General features: G+C 38.7%; 1 protein-coding gene across 1 annotated transcript in view; it reads left to right on the top strand.

Annotated features, from left to right (window-relative positions):
• COL25A1 (collagen type XXV alpha 1 chain) overlaps positions 1 to 23,111 on the top strand; it is a 313,462-nt gene that overhangs the window by 79,514 nt on the left and 210,837 nt on the right. The window lies entirely within an intron of this gene.

Consider the following 23,111-nt stretch of genomic DNA (forward strand, 5'->3'; position numbering starts at 1 on the left):
TATTGTCATTTTGAGGATGACTCAGCTTCTGTTTAAACTGCAATCGGTAGACAAGTCTTCAGTGCAAAATGATTGTTGAGGTGACAGCAGGTCATGCAGGTCTTGAATAACCTGATCTCATTCTGTGAGCAGAATGCTCAGTGCTTAGTGGATGAAGGAAAGTTTGTGCATGTTACCTACCTAGACCTTAGTAGATACTTTTATTGGAGAAACTAGCTGCTCATGGCTTGGACGGGTGTATTCTTCACTAGGTAAAAAACTGTCCGGATGGCCAGGCTCAAAGACTTGTGGTGAATGGAGTTAACTCCAGTTTGTGGCTGGTCACAGGTGGTGTTTCCTAGTGCTCAGCATTTGGGCTAGTTCTATTTAATCTCTTTATCAATGATCTGGACGATGGGATTGAGTGCACGCTCAGTAAGTTTGCAGACAACACCAAGCTGGGTGGGAATTGATCTGCTTGACAGTAGAAAGGCTCTACAGAGGCATCTGGACATTCTGGATCAAAGGGCCAAGTCCATCTGTAGGGTAAATTAACCTTTATAGACCAGGAGCTTACTGGGTGGGAAATGCCCCAGGCAGGGTAGTGAACATTCCACTGTTCATTCTTGCTACTTTGTGTCAACAAAATAAAAAGTTACAGCATACTATGATACCAGCTAGCCTTCCTGACCCATATGGTGCTATAGCCCTGCATGTTCTCTGTCTACATCTGTACAGTAGTATATCTCCATGGAAAAAAAGAATGAGAATAATTACATGGTGGGAGAGATATAAAAAGCTTTATTAACAAGAGCTTCAAGGATTAGTTAACTGTACTTGATTTGTGGCTTAATTTACAAGGTTTGTGTCATATTTGCAATTCTAGACGAGTGCCTATTAAGCCTTTATATGATATTATGGCATTATATGTGTGATAGATGGTATAAAAGCTCCTAGCATTTAATGGATGTGTTGTGGAAACTGTGAACATTATAATGGGACTATTGCTTGTATCTAACTGTAATTTCTAACTTAATTCAAAAGGGCAGACAAGTTTAGACTTACTTCTGTAGACTAAAGATTCCTTAGGTCTCAAGTGTTTTGATCTTACTATACAGATTCAGATTCTGAAGGTTTTGTCTGTAAGTAGTGGTCTACATCTCAAGAAGCTATACTTTGTAGCCATCTACCTATTCTGTTGTGGTGGTAGAGATGTCAGAGAAAACATTGTTTGTTTTTATGGATTCTTTTTTTTTGCAGTCCCGCAGAAGCATTTGTAGTGGACTCTGTTAAATGTCCATGTAGCTGAAGGCAATTTTCTATCAGGACAGTATTTGTGCAGCTGCAGCGTTATGATCTCTGTTTTCAGAACTTATTTAGACCTTCTTTTTTTTTTTTCTTCTTAGCTAACATGGGGTTGGTAACTCCAAGGGCCACGTGGTGAGCTAAACATAAGTCTGCACAGTCTATTGTTACTTTGAGAAGGGATTAATGGATGGGAAAGATGACTGTACCATTCTCCATCCACCCACCCAATCCTCCCCTTATCCCTATAACTTCTACTCTGATTAGATAGCCACTTCAGTCCTTGCTGTGGTACACACAACCCAAATAAACTGAAGAGGATAAACATACTGGTAAAGTCATAGAATCCATAGAATCACCAGGTTGGAAGAGACCCACCGGATCATTGATTCCAGCCATTCCTATCAAACACTAAACCATGCCCCTCAGCACCTCATCCACCCGTCCTTTAAACACCTCCAGGGAAGATGACTCAACCACCTCCCTGGGCAGCCTGTTCCAGTGCCCAATGACCCTTTTTGTGAATTTTTTTTTTTTTAGAGCTTTATAATTTGAGATCCAGAAACAAAAAGGATAACAGACTTACGTTGACCATCCTTAATTTTACTGATTTTAGAGTCAAACCCAAGACATGATTATGGTGCTGTTATTCAGTGAGAAAGAGAAATGTGGATGGGAAGGAAATGAAGTAGTGCATTGCCAGTAGATTGGCAAAAGGAGCTAATGAGTTACAGCTGTATTTAAAAGAAAATCTTTCAGGTTTTGAAAATTAGCTAGTGATGGATGGATGGAAGCTGTGACAATTGATATTGCAATGGTGCCAAGTGAAACACATTTGTTACCAACAGGGAATAAAATACATGCTACTGAAACCCTTCAGCACAGCTTGGAACTTAATAAAAAGTATATATTAAAATTATGCCAACAGTCATTTCCAAGAAACAAATTCATTCTCTTTGATTCTTTTTTTCCTCTTCCCTTCTGCACCAATTTGTGCAGAATACATGCTTCTGTATTATGTTTTAATAAAGAGTTATTGTTTCTGTATTATGCTTAATAAAAAGTTGTCCTTCCAGTACCTGAAGGGGGCCTACAAGAAAGCTGGGGAGGGACTTTTTACAAAGGCTTGTAGTGATAGGACTAGGGGCAGTGTCTATAAACTGGAGAGGGCCTGATTTAGACTAGACATAAGGAGGAATTTCTTGACAATGAGAGTGGTGAGGCTCTGGAACGGGTTGCCTAGAGAAGCTGTGGCTGCCCCAACCCTGGAGGTGTCCCAGGCCAGGTTGGATGGGGCCTTGGGCAGCCTGGTCTGGTGGGAGGTGTCCCTGCCCATGGCAGGGGGGTTGGAACTGGATGATCTTTAAAGTCTCTTCCAACTCAAACCATTCTATGATTCTATGACTCTAGTTAAAATGTTAACATCCAGGCTGAGGAGGCACTGCATTCAGGCATATGCGTTAGATATTCAGAGCATTCAGATACAAAAGCTTTCTCACAGTGTTAAAAGGTCATCATCCAATTATTTGTGCATTATCAAGAAGAGTCCTAATAATTTTTTTTTTTTTTTTTTGTAGAAGTGCCTAGAAACTCTAGTTATAAACTAGCAGCTCTGTCAGGCATGGTGTGAACATGGCACAAGAAGATAGTAGTTGTCTAGAGAGCTCACAATATCAACTTCAACTCTGTTGTGTTCTTTTTTTTAATCTTAGCTTTTATAACAAAGGGATGTGTTTTGTTGTATTTTGTAGAAGTCTTCTCCTCCTCCCCAAATCTCCACAAGTCAGAACAGGATTAAAAGAGAGTAAATAATCTAGTACTGTCAGATCTTGTATATCAGCGCTATTGCAACTGAATTTGAATTTAACTCCCAGTTGGTGCCCTGTGATTTGAAAAGATGCATATAGTGGGCTGAAACCTATTAAGAAACATGCAAAATCTCCTGGGCTTTGGAGAGGGAGGAATAACAGACAGGAAGGAAGAAGTCGTCTTTTTTTTCTTGTATACTACTTGCTTCTTGTTTTCATAGACAAAATATACCTAATGAAAATAGTAAAACAACTTAAACCTGATGTCAGCTCTTTAATAATAGATTGATTTTTCAAAGTGCTATGAGACATACAGTTTGTGTCCAGTATTTTTAGTGAAAATGTAAAAATGGGGACCAAAAAACTACCAATGATTATGACACTTACAGAAGCTTTTAAAATGTTATTCCATGATTGGATTCTGTGTTCCCAACAGCTGCGATGTCTGTCTGTTGATAAATGTATGTTGAATTTGGATGCATTAATAAAGCTCATGATTAAATGCACATCTCTATCATTTAGCAAGTAACGTTTCATGTGGAATGCTGTCAACTGTGCCTGCTAAAGGCTACTGAAAAAGTACCAAGGTATTTTCTCAAACACATCTTTCAGCAATATGAATGGGTCTTATGCCCAGCAAACAGGTATTATTAAACAAATCACTCACAGATAGATTGAAACCTTTCAAAAGGTATAAATGTGCCTAGTCTGCAATAAAGCTTTTTATTATTTAGGCTTTATTTTTACTATGAAGAAGCTTATTTTCTGATTAGGGCTTTGGTTTGCTCATTTCCATCTGTGAAAGGAGTGCCTAGGATACTGATTGCTATGATAATAAATATGTTCTTTTTTTCCTGGAATTTACTTAAACAGAAAATATAAGGCAATACTTTTTTTTATTTTTTTTTAAACCAAAAGAACATGTCAAATGGCTGTGTGACCTGGATGTTGTGTTGGCTCCAGACTATTGGAATGCTGCAGGCCTAACACATTCAGCATTATTTGATCTGTCTAATGGAAGGGAGTTTGAAACAATGAAATAATTACATATGAAATTAAAAGTGAGATCTTGGTCACTGGAGGAGGATACAGAGGATGATGGTGAGTGCTACCAGTGTGATTAAACAAACATCTCTTCCTTAGGGTTTACATGAACTTATGGAGCTGCAAGAATTTGGATGGACTTGACTGAGAGCACTATTGGGAGGATAGAAGTACCTAAGAACTTGGAGAAGTTCCATTGGACATGTTATTTCTATTACTCTAGAAGTAAAAATGGAATGGGTGGGAGGGTGTTTTCAGCCAGATGCCAACCTAGATGGTTGAAAGCTCTTAATAGTGTCTGCATGTGAGCAGTTCTTTGAACATTTTACACTTAAAACTTGGTGGGGGATGGAAGGATGTGATACAAGGAAGCACAGATTTATAGCCATATTCTGCCAGTGCTCATCCTTTATGGCAGTCATTAATTTTTATCTGCTGCTGTATTGATATAACTGAGCTGGTTCTCAAAATGAACAATAGATGCTTCACCTAGATAAGTTAGAGGGGAAAGAGGAATAAAGCATCATATAACACAATGTTTTAAAGAAAGATGAAGACAAGGTTATGGTGCAAAGGAATGAAGAGCAAGATGTGTTTTCTACTACTTCTTAGTCTTTCTGCTATAGCCTTTTTGTGGAGGCTTCTAAAAGTCTCCACAAGCTTACTACTCCCTGTTCCAAAGTGCTGAAACTCAATCCACCAAAACCAAGAAGTCAGATAATTGAATGAATAGTACTGAGTAATGACTCTCAGCAGTTGAAACCACTTCTGACATTTCTTTTCAGTCTGTAGCCAGTTTTTATAGAGCAGTTTTAGTCTAGTACATAAATGAATTTATATAGACAGGTTTGGAACTACAGATGCAGAAAGAAGCACAAAATGTCAGGAGTTTAAACTTTCATAAAGGTCGACAAGACAGAGGAGAGAGCACAGATGATAAGGGCAGCAATCTTGAAAGGGAACCTTTTAAGCAAAGATTTCTTGAAGATAGTTCAGAGATACAAAAAGGTGATTTTTCAGAAAATAAACTATATAAATATAATAGTATAAATAAACTTCTAAAAAGAAAGAAAAGGGTATTTTTGCCTGCTTGTAAGAGGAAGTAAACATTTGTGCTTTACTATTTTAATGTTCAATTTCAGTGGATTTGCAGAAACACTAAAATTGCATTAACATTTCAAGGGTTCACATTTCTAAATGGCATTTTCTTTCTCAGAGCAAGGAAGTACATACGAGGATTTCTTTTATTTACTGCTTTTAGTTACATGACTGTAAAACAGATCTCCTTACATTACCTGTAGTTTCATTCAAGATTAATAAAACTAAAAAAAAGAAAATTGATAAGCTACTTCTATAATACATATAATTGTCAACCTTTGCTGCATCCAGGTCTCTGTGGTCAGTTAACCTTTACTTTTGTAGACTGCTTAGATTTTTTCTGCAAGAACTTCATCACTGATCTCATAGGAAATTAAATGCTGAACTCTTGGACTGAACGCAGTATTTCATGATTCAATGTTCTCGCTTTTGCAGTGTATGGATTCTCCATTAAACTCTTGAGGTAAACTTTTTTTAAATTAATCATAGGTTGTGCAACTGCAAGCTCAGAACTGTTATATTTGTGAATGCTAGGAAAGTGAAGAGCAGGTGCCAAATCATAGTTATTTCATCATCAGTTCTGGAGATTTTTCTGCCCCGTGTTTCTGGAATTCTAACAGATTTTGACTTTTTTTTTTTCCCTTAGGGATGTGCTTCTGATGAACTGCTAACAATGGAAAGATCCTTTGCAGATATTTGCATGTGCTCATTAGCTTGGCTTTGAGCCTCTTGTTATAAGATATGCTTTTTGACAACAGTTAGCATTCTATAAATGGCAGAGGCACTGATATTGTTCTATACCATGAAGCCTTTCAGTGTGCAATCATCCTATGACCTAGAGCTACCTTAAGGCAAAGAGGCCTCGCCATCTTCTTTTGTGAACTTGTGAACAGCAATATAAATAGTCTCAGCTGTATTGTGCTAGGATAGAGGTTGGCAATTCATAATGCTGAATTGTTCAGTTTTTGGTGCAGCAAATGCTTTTGGGCTGACAAAACAGATTGCTAATGTACTCAAAACAATACACAATTGTATTACTCAAGAAGAACTCGAAAAAGCATACTTAATTTTCTAACTGTTTCATCTTGTTAATTTTATTTTCTGAAATACATTCCTTGGAAATCAAGTTTTTCAAGATATGCTGGGATGCTACAAGCAAAGCTTATCTGGGACACAAAGTGCAGTGTAACAGGGAGTAAAGAAAGATATCTTTGCTTTGGAAGTGGAATATATTGTAATTATGTACACTTTTACTCAAAGAAGCTGAATTTAAATTCTTGTATTATAAGTTAAAAAAGGTTCTTAAAAAAGGTTCTCTTTGCCAGTTATAGCAAAGAGAAGTAGAGGTTGAGAAGATATCACATATCTGCAGGTAATAAAGCTAACTATTTGGGGCCTGAGGATTTTTTGTTTAAGCAGTTACTCGTTTGACCTTGCCTGGGAAAACCATTCATCATAATGACCATTTACAAGTGCTCATTTTCCTTTATGGGCTGAACCACAGAGGTCACCACCTAGTCATTGAGGTCAATAGAAAGGTCACATGTCTCCTCTTGCTTGACTACTGGCCCAGTGCGTAAGTTGACATTGGGTTAACAAACAGCCACTCTTCTCCTAATTATAGGAAATGTGGCAAGCTTGTACCAATGGACAAGGTTCAGACTTAAAGGGACATACAGGTGTTGTCTTGGCCAGCAGTTAAAAGCTGAAATAACAATGAAAGCCAAGTGAATTTCTCTGTCACCTAAGCAAACCTAGAGTTTTCTAAATGACATATTGTTTCACAATTGCTTCATCTTTCGTGTAAGTAAGATACAGAAAGAAAATTCTCCTAATTTAGATTGCATATAGTTTTGTTTTTGTTTTAAGACTGTGACTCGTTGAAGATTTAAGTATTTACTGAACTGTGCCATTAACATACTTGGTTTTACACATATGTGCATAATATCTATATAATCAAATTTTGATGTATTTATCTTCATATCTTTATAGTAATGTTTGATTTCAGTGGCAGAACTTAAAAGAGGCTATTACCTGTACAGTATTGATGAATATGCAGTAAGTAAATAATGTATCATAAGCGTGATTTTAAAGAAAAATTCTAAATACTGTTTGTGAACTTGTATTAGAGATGCTTAACTTCATTCTAGGAATGTTGATTTCCAACAAATATTCATAGTTTGTAGGGTCAAATCCTGACCGAAGTTGTGTGGGGGCATGAAACAGCAGTGCTAGAATTGTGTTCTAAACTGTATCTTACTGCCTAGTGGAAGCGTGCTGTAGTGGCCACATAGGAGAGGAGGGAGTTGTTTAATGTCTAAGTAGAAGTGCTGCCAGCGCGTGGGCGGACAGCACAAATTCTGCGACCGATTTCTAGTCTCCCAGTCACATGACCAGTCTCAGACGTGACTTGCTTAGGACCTGAAGTGAGAGCTGGCTGTATGCTCTCAGTGCTAGTGCACCATATGCTGCTGATACTGATCCTGCAACTCTGCTATTGTGAGCGGTTTCATTTTTACTCGCCTTGTCCTTTTATTCCCTTTATAGTGGTGGATTGACAATCAAGTATGAATTGCAGTTTAACTTATTATACTCCATTGGGGAGTTAATACAATGTCTTGTCACCTGTAAATTACTTCAACATGATGCAAGTTGTCATTTCAAATGTGGAATTTTTTTTTTATCAGAAAGGAACTGTTTTCTTTCATTACATTTAAAGTCTTTTTTCTGTAGACTACATTGCCAGCCTCTGCCAAGTGGAAATAGAATTTGCAGGAAAATAAGCTGCAAACAATGTGTAGGATTGAGTACTTTGGAGCATAAAAATAGGTTTACCAAGGTGTGTGTATGCATATGTGTATTTGTGTATCGATACGTGTTTATGTGCTTTTGCATCACTCAGAGCATTTTTTACTTTTAATAATCATACAAGATTGCTTTTGGATTATAATCTACCAAAAAGGCTACAAAGTTGGTGAGGGGTCTAGAGGGGAAGTTGTACGAGGAGCAGCTAAAGTTCTGTGATCTGTTCACCCTGGAGAAGAGGGGACTTCATAGCAGTTTACTGCGTCCTCACAACGGAAGGAAGAAGAGCAGGCCCTGAGCTCTTCTCTCTGATGACCAATGATAGAACCCAAGGGAATGGCAGGAAGATGTGCCAGGGGACATTTAGGTTGAATATTACGAAAAGGTTCTTCACCCAGAGGGTGGTGGAGCACTGGAACAGACTCCTCAAGGAATCAGTCATGATACCAAGCCTGATAATATTTAAGCAGCATTTGGTCAATGCACTTGGACACATGGTATGAGTGTTGGGCTTGTCCAATGCAGGGACAAGAGTTGGACTCGAAGATCCTCATGGGTCCCTTCCAACTCAGGTCATTCTGTCATTCTGTGACCTCTTCTTTCTGATATAACTATTTAAAGATGTTCATATAATTCAGTGAGTTTACTAGCTGGCCTGAGTGGCTTTCACATCGCATCTGTTTGTGGCTCCAACAAGAACAAATTGGTACTATTTTTACTCCAGTGAAGCCATCACAAGTCAGAAGGACAGTGTAATGAGTGTGTGAAAGTGATTTGTGTGTAGAATTGTGATACAAGTTTTATGCAGATGGGTTAGATCCAAGCTCTTATCCAATATATAGCAGCTTTTAAACTGTGCTTTTCAGAAACTTATGATTTTGCACAATGAATACAAGTTCCTCTCGGTACAGAAGAAATAAATTCTGGAAAGTTATGTTCAAATAGGACATATTTTTTGATACAGGTGATTTAGGACAGTCATTAGCATTCACGGGTGCTGTAAATATATAAAGAGTGTTTAAATAATTGTGGGAGGGAAGTGAGCCTTCAGTTTTTTCGTGAACTAATTTGCTGCTGTGTGGTTAGTGGCTAACGGAAAACTTTTCCCTCTGAATGATCCCATAACTTCTTTTTTTGCAGATGTGTGTCTCAGTTAAAATTCCAAATGTGCTTAGAACAGAGCTGCTGCTATTTTGTTTTCCAGAAGTCATAAAGTAGTTCTAATAGTATTTTTCCATCCTGCAAAATGTCTATATTCAATGACTACTATGTTTTTCTGTACTTAATATATTGTGCAATATGTACTGTATGAAATAAATTTCTGTAACAGGTGAATTTGGCTTACTCCTCAAACACTGGAGTGTGTGAGTTGCTCTCTGCATGCAGAAGGTCTGTATTGTTTTTTTCTTCTTTTACCTTCATTCTGTGATCTTTACTTGTATAGCTTTCCCTTCTAACAGTCTACTTCTTACAGCTTCTCTTCTGGTGCTGTTTTTCTTGTAGACTTCTCAGTCTGCAAGACTACATTCACTGTCAGCTAGCTTCTGTGGTACTTCAGTGTCTGTTGCAACACTTGCACCAATTCAGAAACATTTTACCTGTCAAGACTCGAAGTTCAGCAAACCCATAATTCTACAGTCTAAAATTCTGCCTGTAGTTCTCTTACTCCCGAGTAGATTCCATGTTTACAGAAGTGTTTGATCTTCTGCATTCTTATGGACTCAATATCACACTTGAAGTCTCCTGTCTTCACCTTTTGTTCTGGCAGTGGAATTACCTAGGTTAGAGTGCAGTCAGGTATTTTACGTAAGACTTAGTTATAGCTAGGCTGCATAAAAGACAGCTGAGCCAGTTTAAAATCTAGGAAGCTGAGTACAATGATCTGTGCTGCACTTTAGTCATAAATAAATAAATGTACCCTTCATTTCAGTTCTTCACCACTAGTGCAAAGCTATTTCTATTTTCTTCTCTTACCTCTATTCTGTTCTCTTTTCCTGTTCTCCCTTCTCCTCCAGTAAACTGAGGTGTCCTACACAGTTCAGCTGCCATGTTTCTTTTACTGCAGAAATGGTAGGAAAAGGACTGCCACTCCAGGACTTGTTAAACATTACCAGCTCTTCCAGCCTCAGTTACAAGCTGTTTTCTCTGCTTTCCAGGTCAACTTGTTCTTATCTCTTTGGAGTAGTTGTCTTTTTGGTTCCGTGTATTTAATGGTAGCCATCTGCTAATGCTTACTATTGTATCCCATGTCCTCCAGCTGCTTGGAACTGCTGAATGTACCCTAGTTGTGCTGAAATGCCTTTTTCTGTAGTGTAACTCAAAAGCTGCAAGGAAGTTATAAATGCCATTCTCTTTTAGGCACAGACTTTAAGACTTGTACATTCTTAATACATGTATGGTAAGAGACAACTAGGAAGTCAAGATGATAGTTTTTTACCAATATACTCTTACAATATAATGCAATCAAGTGTGTGTACAATTAAATCCACAGTTTAAAAAGAACAAAATTCCCAGATATGCCTGCATTTCATTGAAATGAGGGCCATTTGTTACAGTGGAGATCTTTGGATTAGAATGCAATTAAAAAGTGCAAGTTAAGTTTTTTAAATGTGGATTCGTAATTGGATATACAATCTTCTGCTCCTGGGTCACCAGTTCAAATCTATCCCAGGTCAGTAGTTACTGAATCCTGGTACCATCTAACAGCTGATGCTTTATGTGAAATGAGTAGCTTGTCTTACTTCAGTTTGTGGCGAACAGGTGTCCACTCTGCAAAAAAGCTACTACTACAATTGTTAACTTAGCTGGTAGTCTTTGTATGGAGCAAAAATCTGTATTGCTGTAGAACTAAGCTGCCCTCCAGCACATAAAAAAGTGTTTCTCCGAACTTGCACTGAAGTTTGTTTGTGGGTAAAATGATAAGAGAACAGATTAAGAACACTTAATATGATTGCCAAGATGGCTGTGTCAGAAACTCTACATTTTTACCTTTGTAAAAAGGAAACAGTAAGAATACAGCCTAATATAAGTATCTGAAGCTCAGAAAGCACCCATTGTCAACGTATAATTTTTTTTAATGTGCTGCAACATTGCTATTAAAACTTTAAAAAGACAACTAATTAAAAAAAAATATCAAGGAAGTTCCTTGAAATTGTCTCTTGTTCTGTGTTGTAGCTCTCATCTCATATTGTCCCCCAGATCACGTTTAATAATCTCAGTTGTCCATGACAGCAATGCTGCAGTGGTATTGGAACATATTGGGAAGCGAGTACAGAATGTTTTAAACTTGGTATTTTCAACAGATATACACCCTGCCTGTAGGTGAGAGAGTCTTTGGCAGATGAGAATCTGAAAAATTAAAAAAGAAAATCCTTAGTCATAGAGATGGATCATGAAATAGTTTTGTCTTAGCCACCCCTCCCACTCCTTCAACTCAGTAATGTGATATATGGCCTGTGAATTTTTTGAGAAGCTGCTTTTCCCATAGAGCTCCCATTACTGTAAGGAACCTCTTCTCTTTCTGCCCCTATCATTTTGTCTCATTTAACAAATGTGAGACCTGGTGCTTGTAGGGGAGCACAGGGCACTGCTCAGACAGATGATAGGACCTGTACGTTCCCAGGCAGCGTGTGCCTCTCGAGCCAGGGCCGTTGCAGGTTCCAGCAGGCATCGTGTGACTCTGCCCTGCCCCAAACACCAGCCATGGTGATTCATGCGCCAGAGCTGGTGTGCTAGGGAAAAGGAAAAATGTCATGAGGACATGCGGTAAAAGGTGGCCTCGCAAGGGCACAATGTTACAGTTTTTCTTCAGCCTGACAGGTGGCTTGTCAACATAACTGTAATTTTATATAGAGGTATTCAGAAGCTTTAGAGACATAGACTGTGGCATTTCAATTATGTCCATGCCTTTGATACTGGCGCTACAGTGCTGGGAACAGTGTGGCGCTATTTAAACTCAGTGTGTGTCAGTGTTGGCTACATGGTTGTGTGCCTGGTGCCAGCTCGATACTTTCTTGTGTCAATGACTGCTCATGCTGTGCATGTGAAAGGCAGCTGGAGTAGTAAAGCTTAGGTTTCACAGATTTGTTGATAATGTGGATGAGCACCACATTACAAACAACACAGTAAAAAAGACCCTTGCTAGTCCATGACATTGTCAGCTAAGCATATGAGTTTAGTAAGCAGAGAGATCAGCAGTTTGGTTTTTTTTAAGTGTTACCTTTGTTAATGATTCTGATCCATGCATAACATATGAATGTGTGGCCTATTTTTGTTGTCTCCAAAAGAGCTATATTACATTCTCTGCAAACTTTAGGAAGAAACAAAGAGGCTTTTTTTGATTTGAAGAGTGGTTTAAGGAATATTTTAAGCCCCTGGATTAAAACAAGCCAACCACTTAATCTTTATGATTTATTCAGATTCATAAAGAATATTTTCTTTCCCTGGTTTTGCATTCTGACGGGTGGTTTCTTTCTGATTTCATCTATATTGAGTAGTTCTACTGACTTTCTTGATTGCTATCAGTATACGTGAGGAAGAGCATGATCACAGATACCTACTTTTCCTTCTGCCATGTTTTCATTTCTACAATAACACCAGGACTCCTTGATGTGTTTAAAGTCTGCTTACGTCCCTACGAAAGAAAATGATTGGCAATGAGCCTGATGTTGCTTCCTTTAAGCTCAGTCAAGTTTTTTGCCACTGAGGTCGAGGCATGTGATAAAGGCTATGCTACTGTGCCTTAGTTACAAAGAAGAAATGATAAGACAAACTCGTTACATGCTCTACTCATCAGCCTGAAATAAAATCATACTAATTTCTGATTTCCACCAGTAGGTGTAAATGGAAGAGAAGCAAACTCTGGCAGCTACTCATCAAGATTTCTATGGCAAAAATAGTTGCTCGTCTGTATTATATTGGTAATTTTAATTTAAATCTTAAGTGTGAATTCCCTTGCTTGGGTGAAGGTCTCTCAATGACATTAGTTTTATTTAAATTTTTGTCTGCTCTGTAAGAGATCTTTGATGGATCTTGTGCACTTACAATCACATTGCAGAAGACAGCCTTCTGTTGTAATGTCTAACTGTAGTAACATTAGATTGTTAATTTATAGTCACTGAAATAATAAGTAATCAATTCTAATGCTTAGTCTCTATTTCATTTGCTCTCCAGTTTTGCTTAGATGGCCTGCTGCATACTGTGTAGTTGCTTCTTCCCTTTTTTCACTTTGCAGCTGCTTCTTTTGATGCCTTGGCAGCTGTAAGAATAAAAGAGGAGTGGATTGCTTAGATCTTCCCTAGTGTTGCTTGCAGCCTTCAGAGCAGGGAAGTGGCATGAGAAACGCCACTACTTTGAAACAGAATAAACTGCAAACACCTACTTCTTATTAAGTCTGGAGTTTCAGAGAGAAGGAAAAGACTGAGTTTTCTTTGGATACACTGAGAATAGAACAGATGCAGGACAAAAAGCAGTGTGAGGGTACATGAATATAGTCAGAAAAGTCAATCATCCCCACACCAGAACAATATGATGTTTCTTCCTGTCTGTTTAAAGCACTCTATTAAGGAGCAGTAGCAGCATAAGGGAAGACAAATGAGCACTTTAAGGCTGCACAGAAGAGCAATGCTCAGCCCTGTTGTTTTCTCCTGTGTGCTATGCAGCTGCTCAGCAGGGCATAGAGGAAAATATTGAAGTTGCACTCAGGCAGTGGGTATTCTCTTCCTGCTGTGTGGAGTGGCCCGAATGCCCAAAGACAAGAACCAGAACTGCTGAGCAAGAGAGAGCTGGGGAAACCTGAGAGAGACAGGCTAAAAGGCAGATACTTGTGTTGACCTGTTTTATACATGCCTGGCTGGTAATAAGTTCTAGGTAACCCATTTCCTTTCATATGGGGGATATTACAGACCTGTTGCATTGTGCTGTGGGCAGTGCAGTGAATAGGGTTGCTCATTGCTGTGCCAGTTGGACTTTTTTTCATCATCTGTCTAGGGATACCCTTCCCCGCAAAAGCCCCTAGATTCTGTACCTTTAAGTCAACATAAATCAATGATAAATGACTAATTTGTGTGTCACAGGAGCAGAATAATAATTTCAAAATTTGATGCATGTAATAGCAGTCCTTTAAGTGGAATGGTTATGATTATCATAGATGGTCCCATCTGGTATTACTCATTATGTTCAAGAACAAAAAGCTAGAACAATACAGGCATTTCAGGTAAGAGTGTGGAATGTATTATTGTAGCTTATGTTCACTGAATGATCAAACTGATATTTTCCTCCATAAAAGAGGAAATTGTATCCAGGTTTTCATCTTGCACTAGCCAGAGGTATAATATTTGAAGGCTGCTTTAGCCAAAGTAAAAATCTGCCATAGTGAAGAGCTGTCAACTGTGGAATAAAAATCCCCAAATTGTCAACAAACTGGTATAGCAGCTTCTGAAGAAAAAGATCTAAGAACAGACTGAGGATTACAGATTCACAGTTTGTCTGGGAATTGATAGAAGATTTACTTCTTTGAATACTACTGCTTACACTCTTACAGGAAGTAATTTACTATTATTAGAGCAGTCAGTAAAGGCTGAAAAAGTAAAAAAATGCAATGTATAAGACTCAGAGTTCAAGAGAATTTCAGAGATTGCTTAAGATTGTGGTATCATAGCTCTGTTTTCAGATCTAGCCTGTTCACTGCATCATTTTAGAACACTTAAATTGTTTTTCACCTAACAAGGCAAACATGCCTTAAGGGAGGGGTTTTATATATTTTATTGATGTTTTATGTTTTTGATGTAAAAACAAGAGGAGTTATGGACAAGGCTTTATTGTTTGCTTAAAGTGTTCTGAAATAATGGCTAATGATGCACAGTTAGCTACATAATCTCAGATTCTTCAGAAAAAAATGTAGGAGTTTTTTGTCTCTTATGATGATTTCTGAAGATGCCTTCTGAAGTAATGGCTAAGTATGCTTACAGTAGTTAGCAATGCCTTTCATTCTATCAAAAGTGGTTCGTTTTATGCATAAAATCTAACATGCCAAGTATTATCACAAAAGAGCTCGATTTCTATGTTACTATAGTAGAATAATAAAGAGCAAGCTAAGATGTAACTGTATTGCGACTGGTTCTCTGCTGAACGGATACAGAAAAGGATTTGTGTAACACTTCTGTAATGATTAAAAAGATAGTATAGCATCAAATGCATATGTGTGCCATTCAACTCCTCCCACCTCCAACAGCCTTTGATCTTATATATCTGGTTTATCTGTTGTGTTTGATATCCATGCCTGAACAATTAAAACTGGAACACCTTCCCTCCGTCCAACCCCCCAAAGGACTGAGCACTTCCTCACTTTTTCTGTGCAAATTACATATTCAGCGTTTCATATGGACTGCCTTACTCAGTACCACACCTCAAACTATATTAATCACATAGACTGTTCTCAGCTGGGATCATCAGTGGATTACATTGCCATAAATGTACTGTAGAAAATGTGTAATATATAATCACTGGAAGCCAGAACATCCTATACAAACTGTTTAAAAAAAAATGTGTCTTATTGGTATAATCAGTTTAGCAGACAAGGGTACTATCAAGACCTTTTTTTTTTTTACTTTAGAGTTTTTAGAATAGTCTTTAAATTGTAGATTTTGTCATTCTTTTTAAGGTAAACTTTTGTATTCTTTTAAAGATCACTGTATTAGTTGGGTAGAAGCTATTTCAGATTCTTAGATTCCTTGTTGAGCTCTAGAATTTCATGTTATTTTAAAGGTAAAGAAAATATTAGGGAAATGACTGCTTTTTTTTTTTTCTTTAGCTGAGTGAAAATGATGACGTGGAATGGCTGTGCAAATGGTTAATGCAAACTACCATATATTGGATATTACATGAGTGAAAAATTACTGTGTAGAGGGACAGAACAGAGGATGGTTGTCATCACAACTCCTAGCATCTCATGGATTTGGCTTTTAATACATTGTCTACAGATTCATGTGTGTAAGGATTTATTGAGAATGGGGAGAACCCATTTGGCTTGCTAACTCCCACTCTGCTATTATGATTTAATATATTTTGTGATATCGGTGGCCTGCCTACTACTGTGTGACTATATAATTTTCACAGGGTTCTTTGCCTTGGTCATATCTGAACAGCAAAAAAAATTTTGATGTTTGATTTATCAGTGTTAGCCTTTACCAAAGAGGATTTTGTAAACAAAGCTGTGCTTAAATCCCTGTGGCAAACATGAATGAATGCTTGAAGTAGGGATTTGACTGGAAGGTCATGAAGATATTATTTTGACTGCTGAATTACTTCAAGTAATCCATGGAGGTTTTTGAAAGATGTCATCTTAGCAGTGCCTCCATCTGCTAGTCATGTTAATATTAGTAAGACTATTACTGGAAATAATTCCAAAATGTGAACTGAAAATTTTTGGAAAAAAAATAGGGCAAGGAATTATTGTAGTAACTTCTTAAACATCCTTCTTACTCTGTGTCTGCAGTGTAATGTGTATTAAATCTTGCTTCAAGAACTTTGCCTGTACTGAAGTCTGGTAATGTCATATCAAACTTCCCTTATTGCAACAGTTTTTTTCTTCTCTGTCAGGACTAAAAAGGTATAAAACTGAAAATTTATACTTTTTAAAATTTATTTTACTTGTTTACAATATAGAGTCTGTAGTTATATGGATACTGTACAAAATTCTGTCTTTTTTGTAAGCCAACTTTGTGCATCTGTATGATTTGGTTATTTGGTGTGGCATTGCTGGCAAAGAAGCTGTTTAAGAAAATTGAGTTTAATTGATGCGCATGTCTAAAATTATCTGTGAAGCTGTGATCCTTCACATTAGAATATGACTGTGACACAGTACAACTTCAAGGTGCTTGTAGATGGATCACTGGTGCATGAAGATCTGTTAGCATGTTGTTCCTCAATTGTCTGCCCTTTAAATACTTGTAGGTCCTCTTTCCATTTCCTCTTTCCATTTCCTGGATTTTTTGGTGTTCCCTTGGAGGAAAGGGGGCAGAAGGGGTGAAGTGGGAGTTGAAAAGTCAGTGGAAATGAAGATGTGTCTTACTCTTGTTCGTGTCTTAGTCCTGGGAAGCCCACTTCAAAAGCTGGGTCTTTAAAGGTCTTTGCTTTTATCTAGAGCACACAAACCCCTTTAGAAAGTTCCTTGCTCTTTTCGTTTCACTTGACACCTACACACTAAGTTAGCCAGTGTGCTAAGCAGCAGTTCTAAATGCTTTTATGTGTTTCTAATGGGGTTTTTTGCCTTTTTAATTTTTTTTTTTTCCTCCCCCAAAAGCGTCAAATTAGGGCTTGCACACCCTGTGCTGTGGCAGTAACAGCTGACAGGACCAGCTCAGTTCTGCATCTTCAAGCAGATGGCTGGAAAAGCATATCTTTAAATGTAACCCCTGTAAAATTTCTTACTTTGCAAGTGCATATGCAGAAAGAAATGGAGAGTGGAAGGGGTGAAAAGTGAAATCCCTGAAATTTGTCAATGCTTTCATTTGGTCTCATAATGGCCTCAAGCTCCGCCAGGGGAGGTTTAGGCTGGACATCAGGAAAAAATTTTTCACAGAAAGGGTCATTGGGAACTGGAACAGGCTGCCCAGGGAGGTGGTTGATTCACCTTCCCTGGAAGTGTTTAAGGCACGGGTGGATGAGGTGCTAAGGGGCATGGTTTCGTGTTTGATAGGAATGGTTGGACTCGATGATCCGGTGGGTCTCTTCCAACCTGGTGATTCTATGATTCTATATTGAAGAACAACACATGTACTATTTTTCTTGTTTTACTTGTGTAACTGCTGTACTACAATTCTTAGCAGAATTGCTTCAGGGTATTAAGAATGCATTTTGTAAGCAAAACTAATAGTATGCTGTAAAATATTAAATGAATGTATCTTAGTTGAATAGATCCAGAATTAACACTCTGAATTATTATACAATTCCAGGATAGCTTAATGGAAAACCGGTGGAGTTACTCTGGAAAGGGAGAGCTGAAAGTAGAATTTAAATCTGGAATTTATGCACACGGGGTTTTTTTGTACTTCAGCATAAGCTTGAAAGTATGTTAATAAAACTAGAATGACAGCATAGGATTGCTGGTTCTAAAAGAGCAGGAAGGGCTGATGGAATGCTTTGTTTAGGTATATTCTGTTAATCTTCATGATATTATTCATGTAGGATTGCAGGATGGTTGGGGTTGGAAGGGACTTCTGGAGATCATCTAGTCCTACCTGCCCCACTAGAGCCAATTCATCTACAGTAGATTGCACAGAAACACATCCATGAGTGTTCTGAATAGCCTCAGAGACGGAGAATCCACAGCCTTTCCGGGAAGCCTGTTCCAGTGCTCCGTCATCCTCTCAGTAAAGAAGTTTTTCCTCATGTTTTCCTTATGTTGAGGTGAACCTCCCTGTGTTCCAGTTTGTGTTTGTTGCTCCTTGGCCTGTCTCTGGGCACTATTGAAAAGTCTGGCCCCCCAGACTCTTTACACCCGGCCTTTAGACTTTTGTAAGCATTGATGGGATCTCCCCTCAGTTCTCTCTTCTCCAGGCTAAACAAGCCAGGTGTGTTTTCCTTGTCCTCATAAGAGAGATGGCTCTTCATAGCCCTCAGCTGGATTCTCTCCAATAGTTCCTTGTCTTTGTTGAGCTGCGGAGCCAAGAACCAGGTACAGTACTCTAGGTGTGGCCTCAGTAGGGCATAGTAAAGGGGGAGGATAACTTCTTCAAACTACTGGCCATACTCTTCTTACTGCACCTGAGGATGACATTGGCCTTCATGGGCACAAAGGCACGTTGCTGGCTCGTGGTTATCTTGTCCATCGGGACTTTAAGGCCCTCTGCAGAGCTGCTTTCCAGCAGGTCAACCCCTAATCTGTACTGATGCATGGGATTGTTTCTCCCAGGGTGCAGAGCTTTACATTTGCCTTTGTTCAGCTTCATTAGGTTCCTCTCTGCGCAACCTTCCAGCCTGTCCAGGTCTCACTGAATGGCAGCACAGCCTTCTGGTGGATCAGATACTCCTCCAGGTTTTCATAGAATCACCAGGTTGGAAAAGACCTCTTGGATCATCGAGTCCAACCATTCCTACCCACCACTAAACCATGTCCCTGAGAACCTCATCTACCTGTCTTTTAAATACCTCCAGGGATGGTGACTCAACCACCTCCCTGGGCAGCCTCTGCCAGTGCCCAATGACCATTTCTGTGATTTTTTTTTTTTTTTTCTTATATCCAGTCTGAACTTCCCCTGGTGCAGCTTGAGGACATGGCCCCTTGTCCTGTTCCCTGTCACTTGGGAGAAGAGGCCAGCACCCTCTTCTCCACAACCTCCTTTCAGGTAGTTGTAGAGAGCAATGAGGTCTCCCCTCAGCCTCCTCTTCTCCAGGCTAAACAACCCCAGCTCTCTCGGCCGTTCCTCATAAGGCCTGTTCTCTATCCCCTTCACCAGCTTTGTTCCTCTTCTCTGGACTCTCTCCAGAGCCTCAACATCCTTCTTGTGGTGAGGGGTCCAGAACGGAACACAGGATTCAAGGAGTGGTCTCACCAGTGCCGAGTGCAGAGGGAGAATAACCTCCCTGGACCTGCTGGCCACACCATTTCTGATACAAGCCAAGATGCCATTGGCCTTCTTGGCCACCTGGGCACACTGCTGGCTCATGTTCACCTGGCTGTCAATCAACACCGCCAGGTTCTTTTCCTCTGGACAGCTTTCTTGTGACTCTTCTCCTAGTCTGTAGCGCTGCACAGGGTTGTTGTGCCCCAAGTGCCGGACCTGGCATTTGGCCTTGTTGAACCTCATGCTACTGGTCTCAGCTCAGCAGTCCAGCTTATTCAGATCCCTTTGGAGAGCTTCCCTTCTCCCTTCATCTGAAATTCCCTCACTAGCCATCCCAAGGCCCTAAAATTTCTTTTAATCATCCTTGGGCTACGTACTGCAGCTTCATCACCAACTACGTGGAACAGCAGTAACGCTAAATGGAGAGAAGCATTTTATATGGGAGAAAATAGTTTACTGTGATAGAATATTTTGTAATTAAATGCTCAAAAACCAAATTGTTTAAAAAAGGGGGTTGAATATGACTTAGTACTAAGATAAGACTATTCTCCAAATACAGTGTTAACTACTACTTTGGTAACAGCAAAACTTCTGCGTTCCATGGCTCCTAAAATAAACATCCTAAAGATCCTGTCTTATTAGGTTGTCACTGCCTTTGTACTAAACAAAGTGCATTGATGCAGATGGAGCTGCATGCAGCATCAAGCACCAGTGAAAGTTCTAGTTTGCTGTGCAAAATGGCACAGACAGTGAGACTTAACAGGCTGTGGGTTTTTTGAGCAGGTGCGAATATAAGTGAGGTGGGTGCCCTCTGAGAACATCTCTCTTGATCTGTTCTTATAGTGTATCTTTGGCTTTACTGAAATTGAAGAAAAGAGAGATGTGATAGGACCACATGTGCTTGAGTTTACTGAAATCAACAGCTGTTTACCTTGTGCTTGTGAGATTCCTTGAGCTGAGCTGTATTTATGTGTTTGCTTAATCGCTTTTACTGAGTAGGAATGTTTATTGGCAGCACAGGTTTAATGCAGGCAGCTCCTGCCAATCTGCCTTAGCCATGTTGCAGACGGACACTTTCCAGAACTCTGCAGGCAATTCATTCCTCATGCCAATCATTGGCCTCCCTGCTCGGGCTGCCAATAAACTGCCAATTATGAAGGTGGGTTTTGTGAGGCGAACAGGTGTTCTTGAGGAATTGGACCACCAAATCATTTGACACAGTAAGGCACAGCAAAGAGTGAGTATCACTGCATGAGTAAATGTATTGCTATATATTTTTTTGTGTTTATACACCTTAATATGAATTTTCCAGAGAATGTTTTTAATTGATATAATAAAATGTTACATAAGACTACGTATTCTGTGTAAAAGCTAGAAGGCTGAATTAGTGTGACATGGAGTTATAAGCAGTTTTCCCCATGCAACATACTGCAAAACTAACTTTGGTACCAGGAATGCACAATAGTAATCAAAGGCCATTTTACAGCAACTGACTTCCTCCTGTTTCCTCTTACGGGTTTTCCTGGCACGTACTGTCCCCAGAAATGAAGACCACTGCATATGGGCCTTGCGAAGAGATGTTTCTGTGAAGTTTCAGCAAAGGGAACCAGTGCATTGGTGGCCACGTTCTTCTTCAGATCTCTTCATTTTACACAAGTATGGGATGAGGGACAGCCTGGCTCATGCTTTAGTACAGACTTTGACAGCAAATGGACTTGTCCCTTGGTGCTTGAAACCAGTTTACATCTGATAGTGTGGTGTTCTAATGTTTGTTTCATTTTGTAACTTCATAGCTACAGTATTTTGAATGTGCTCTTAATTGGTCTCATAGCACTCTTGTGGACCCATATTTTCACTATATGTTTACACCAGCCAGTGAACAGCAAGCATGAGTCAAAACAATAGAGCCTTGAGTATTCTTGTCATGCTTGCAATAGGGTAGAGAGATGGTTGACCATATGCAATATGTTGTAGGATTGGAAGATCAAAGTGTGTTCATTTTTTAAAAAAACTTGCATGTGTTTCTGTAGGAAAGAAAGATTTTGCAGCCTGACGGAATTCCATTAAAAAAATGGAATTAGTTGATGACTAAGTTACTAGGAACAGCTTTGGGTGCTATCTCATTTAATCCATAGCTGTCTAATATGAAAGTGACAAAGTATTTTGAATAATGCTGGATTAACTAACAGTGAAGTAAATTAAAATCGAGACTAATGATGCCTGTGAAGAAGCTGAACAGTGTGCGGCTTAGAACACAGTGATTACTGAGTTCTTTCTTTGGCATTTCCAAATTTAGTAGTCTGATTCAAGGGACTTTGCCCACTGCTGTCCTCTGTGTGCCACTCAGCAAACACTTGTTTTCAGAACATAAGGTTGTAGTGAATTACTTTTGTTTAGGAAAAACCCAGAAAAAATGTCACTTTCATTATACCTACCCTGAAAATCAGTGCAGTAATGCCTGTGTCACATGGAACTGGGCTGTTGCCGTTGTTAATGCTATGCTTTGAGATCTCAGTGTGCAATATATTCTATACAATGACATATTGTTTCCAGTGAATACTAATAGAAGCATTTATATGTACATATATATATATTCATGACTTCAGCATATTGCAAAGGTCACTCCTTGGAGGTTTAGAGTAGACTTACAGAAGTTATTTCTTTTTTTTTAGCATTTAATTCCATCTCCCCTGCTCATTCTCTGCTCATTCTCTTTTTGAACTAAATCATCTCTGATGTATGGTGATAAAATAAATTAGAAAGTTGCAAAGATGTTTCTTCAAGTACATGTATTTATCTTTTTGCCAAACAAAGTACTGTTTCACAAATTCACTCCTGGGTCTTACCCCACACATAAAGACTGAGTTATAATTCCTTGTACTAAGAAAATGGGATTTTTAGTAGTCTCAGGAGGTGTTACTTGATTAACTGAGTTGTGGTGAACAGCAAGAGACTTTTGAAATTCAAGAAGTCTAAGAATTTTTTTTTATTTTTCAGAACTGTATTGGGATAAACCAATTTTCAGAGTATCCACAGCAAGACTGGTCTTGAAGTACATAGTTGTATTAGCTTCATGGTCTATGAATGAACCTTTTGTTTTACACAGCTTTTCATACTAGGCTCTGGTTTGAGATGACTAGAGACTATATTTCATCTTTCCTACCAGAATTCATACATGAATGGGATTATAACTTATATTCTGATGCATATAAAATATCATTAAATGGGTTTTATTTGATGATATTTTATCATCTTGTAGACCAGTTAAATGCTTTTATTCATCCTTTGCTTTTTATTTTTTTTCTTCTGTCTTCTTTTTCTGGTTTTGCCTCTTGCCAGCAGACTGAATGAAGAATTTGACTGATAGAGATGTATTTTTTTTAAAGTGCTGTGGTGCTTTACCTTTACCTGTCTGCAAACACTTTATCTGGTGGCTCACAGTATCTCTATTTCAGATTTCATTATATATAGGTACGATTGCTAGGCAGTGATTTGTTATCCATGTGCC

Source organism: Phaenicophaeus curvirostris, chromosome 4 (genome assembly GCF_032191515.1).
Source record: "Phaenicophaeus curvirostris isolate KB17595 chromosome 4, BPBGC_Pcur_1.0, whole genome shotgun sequence".
In the NCBI taxonomy this organism is placed as follows: domain Eukaryota; kingdom Metazoa; phylum Chordata; class Aves; order Cuculiformes; family Cuculidae; genus Phaenicophaeus; species Phaenicophaeus curvirostris.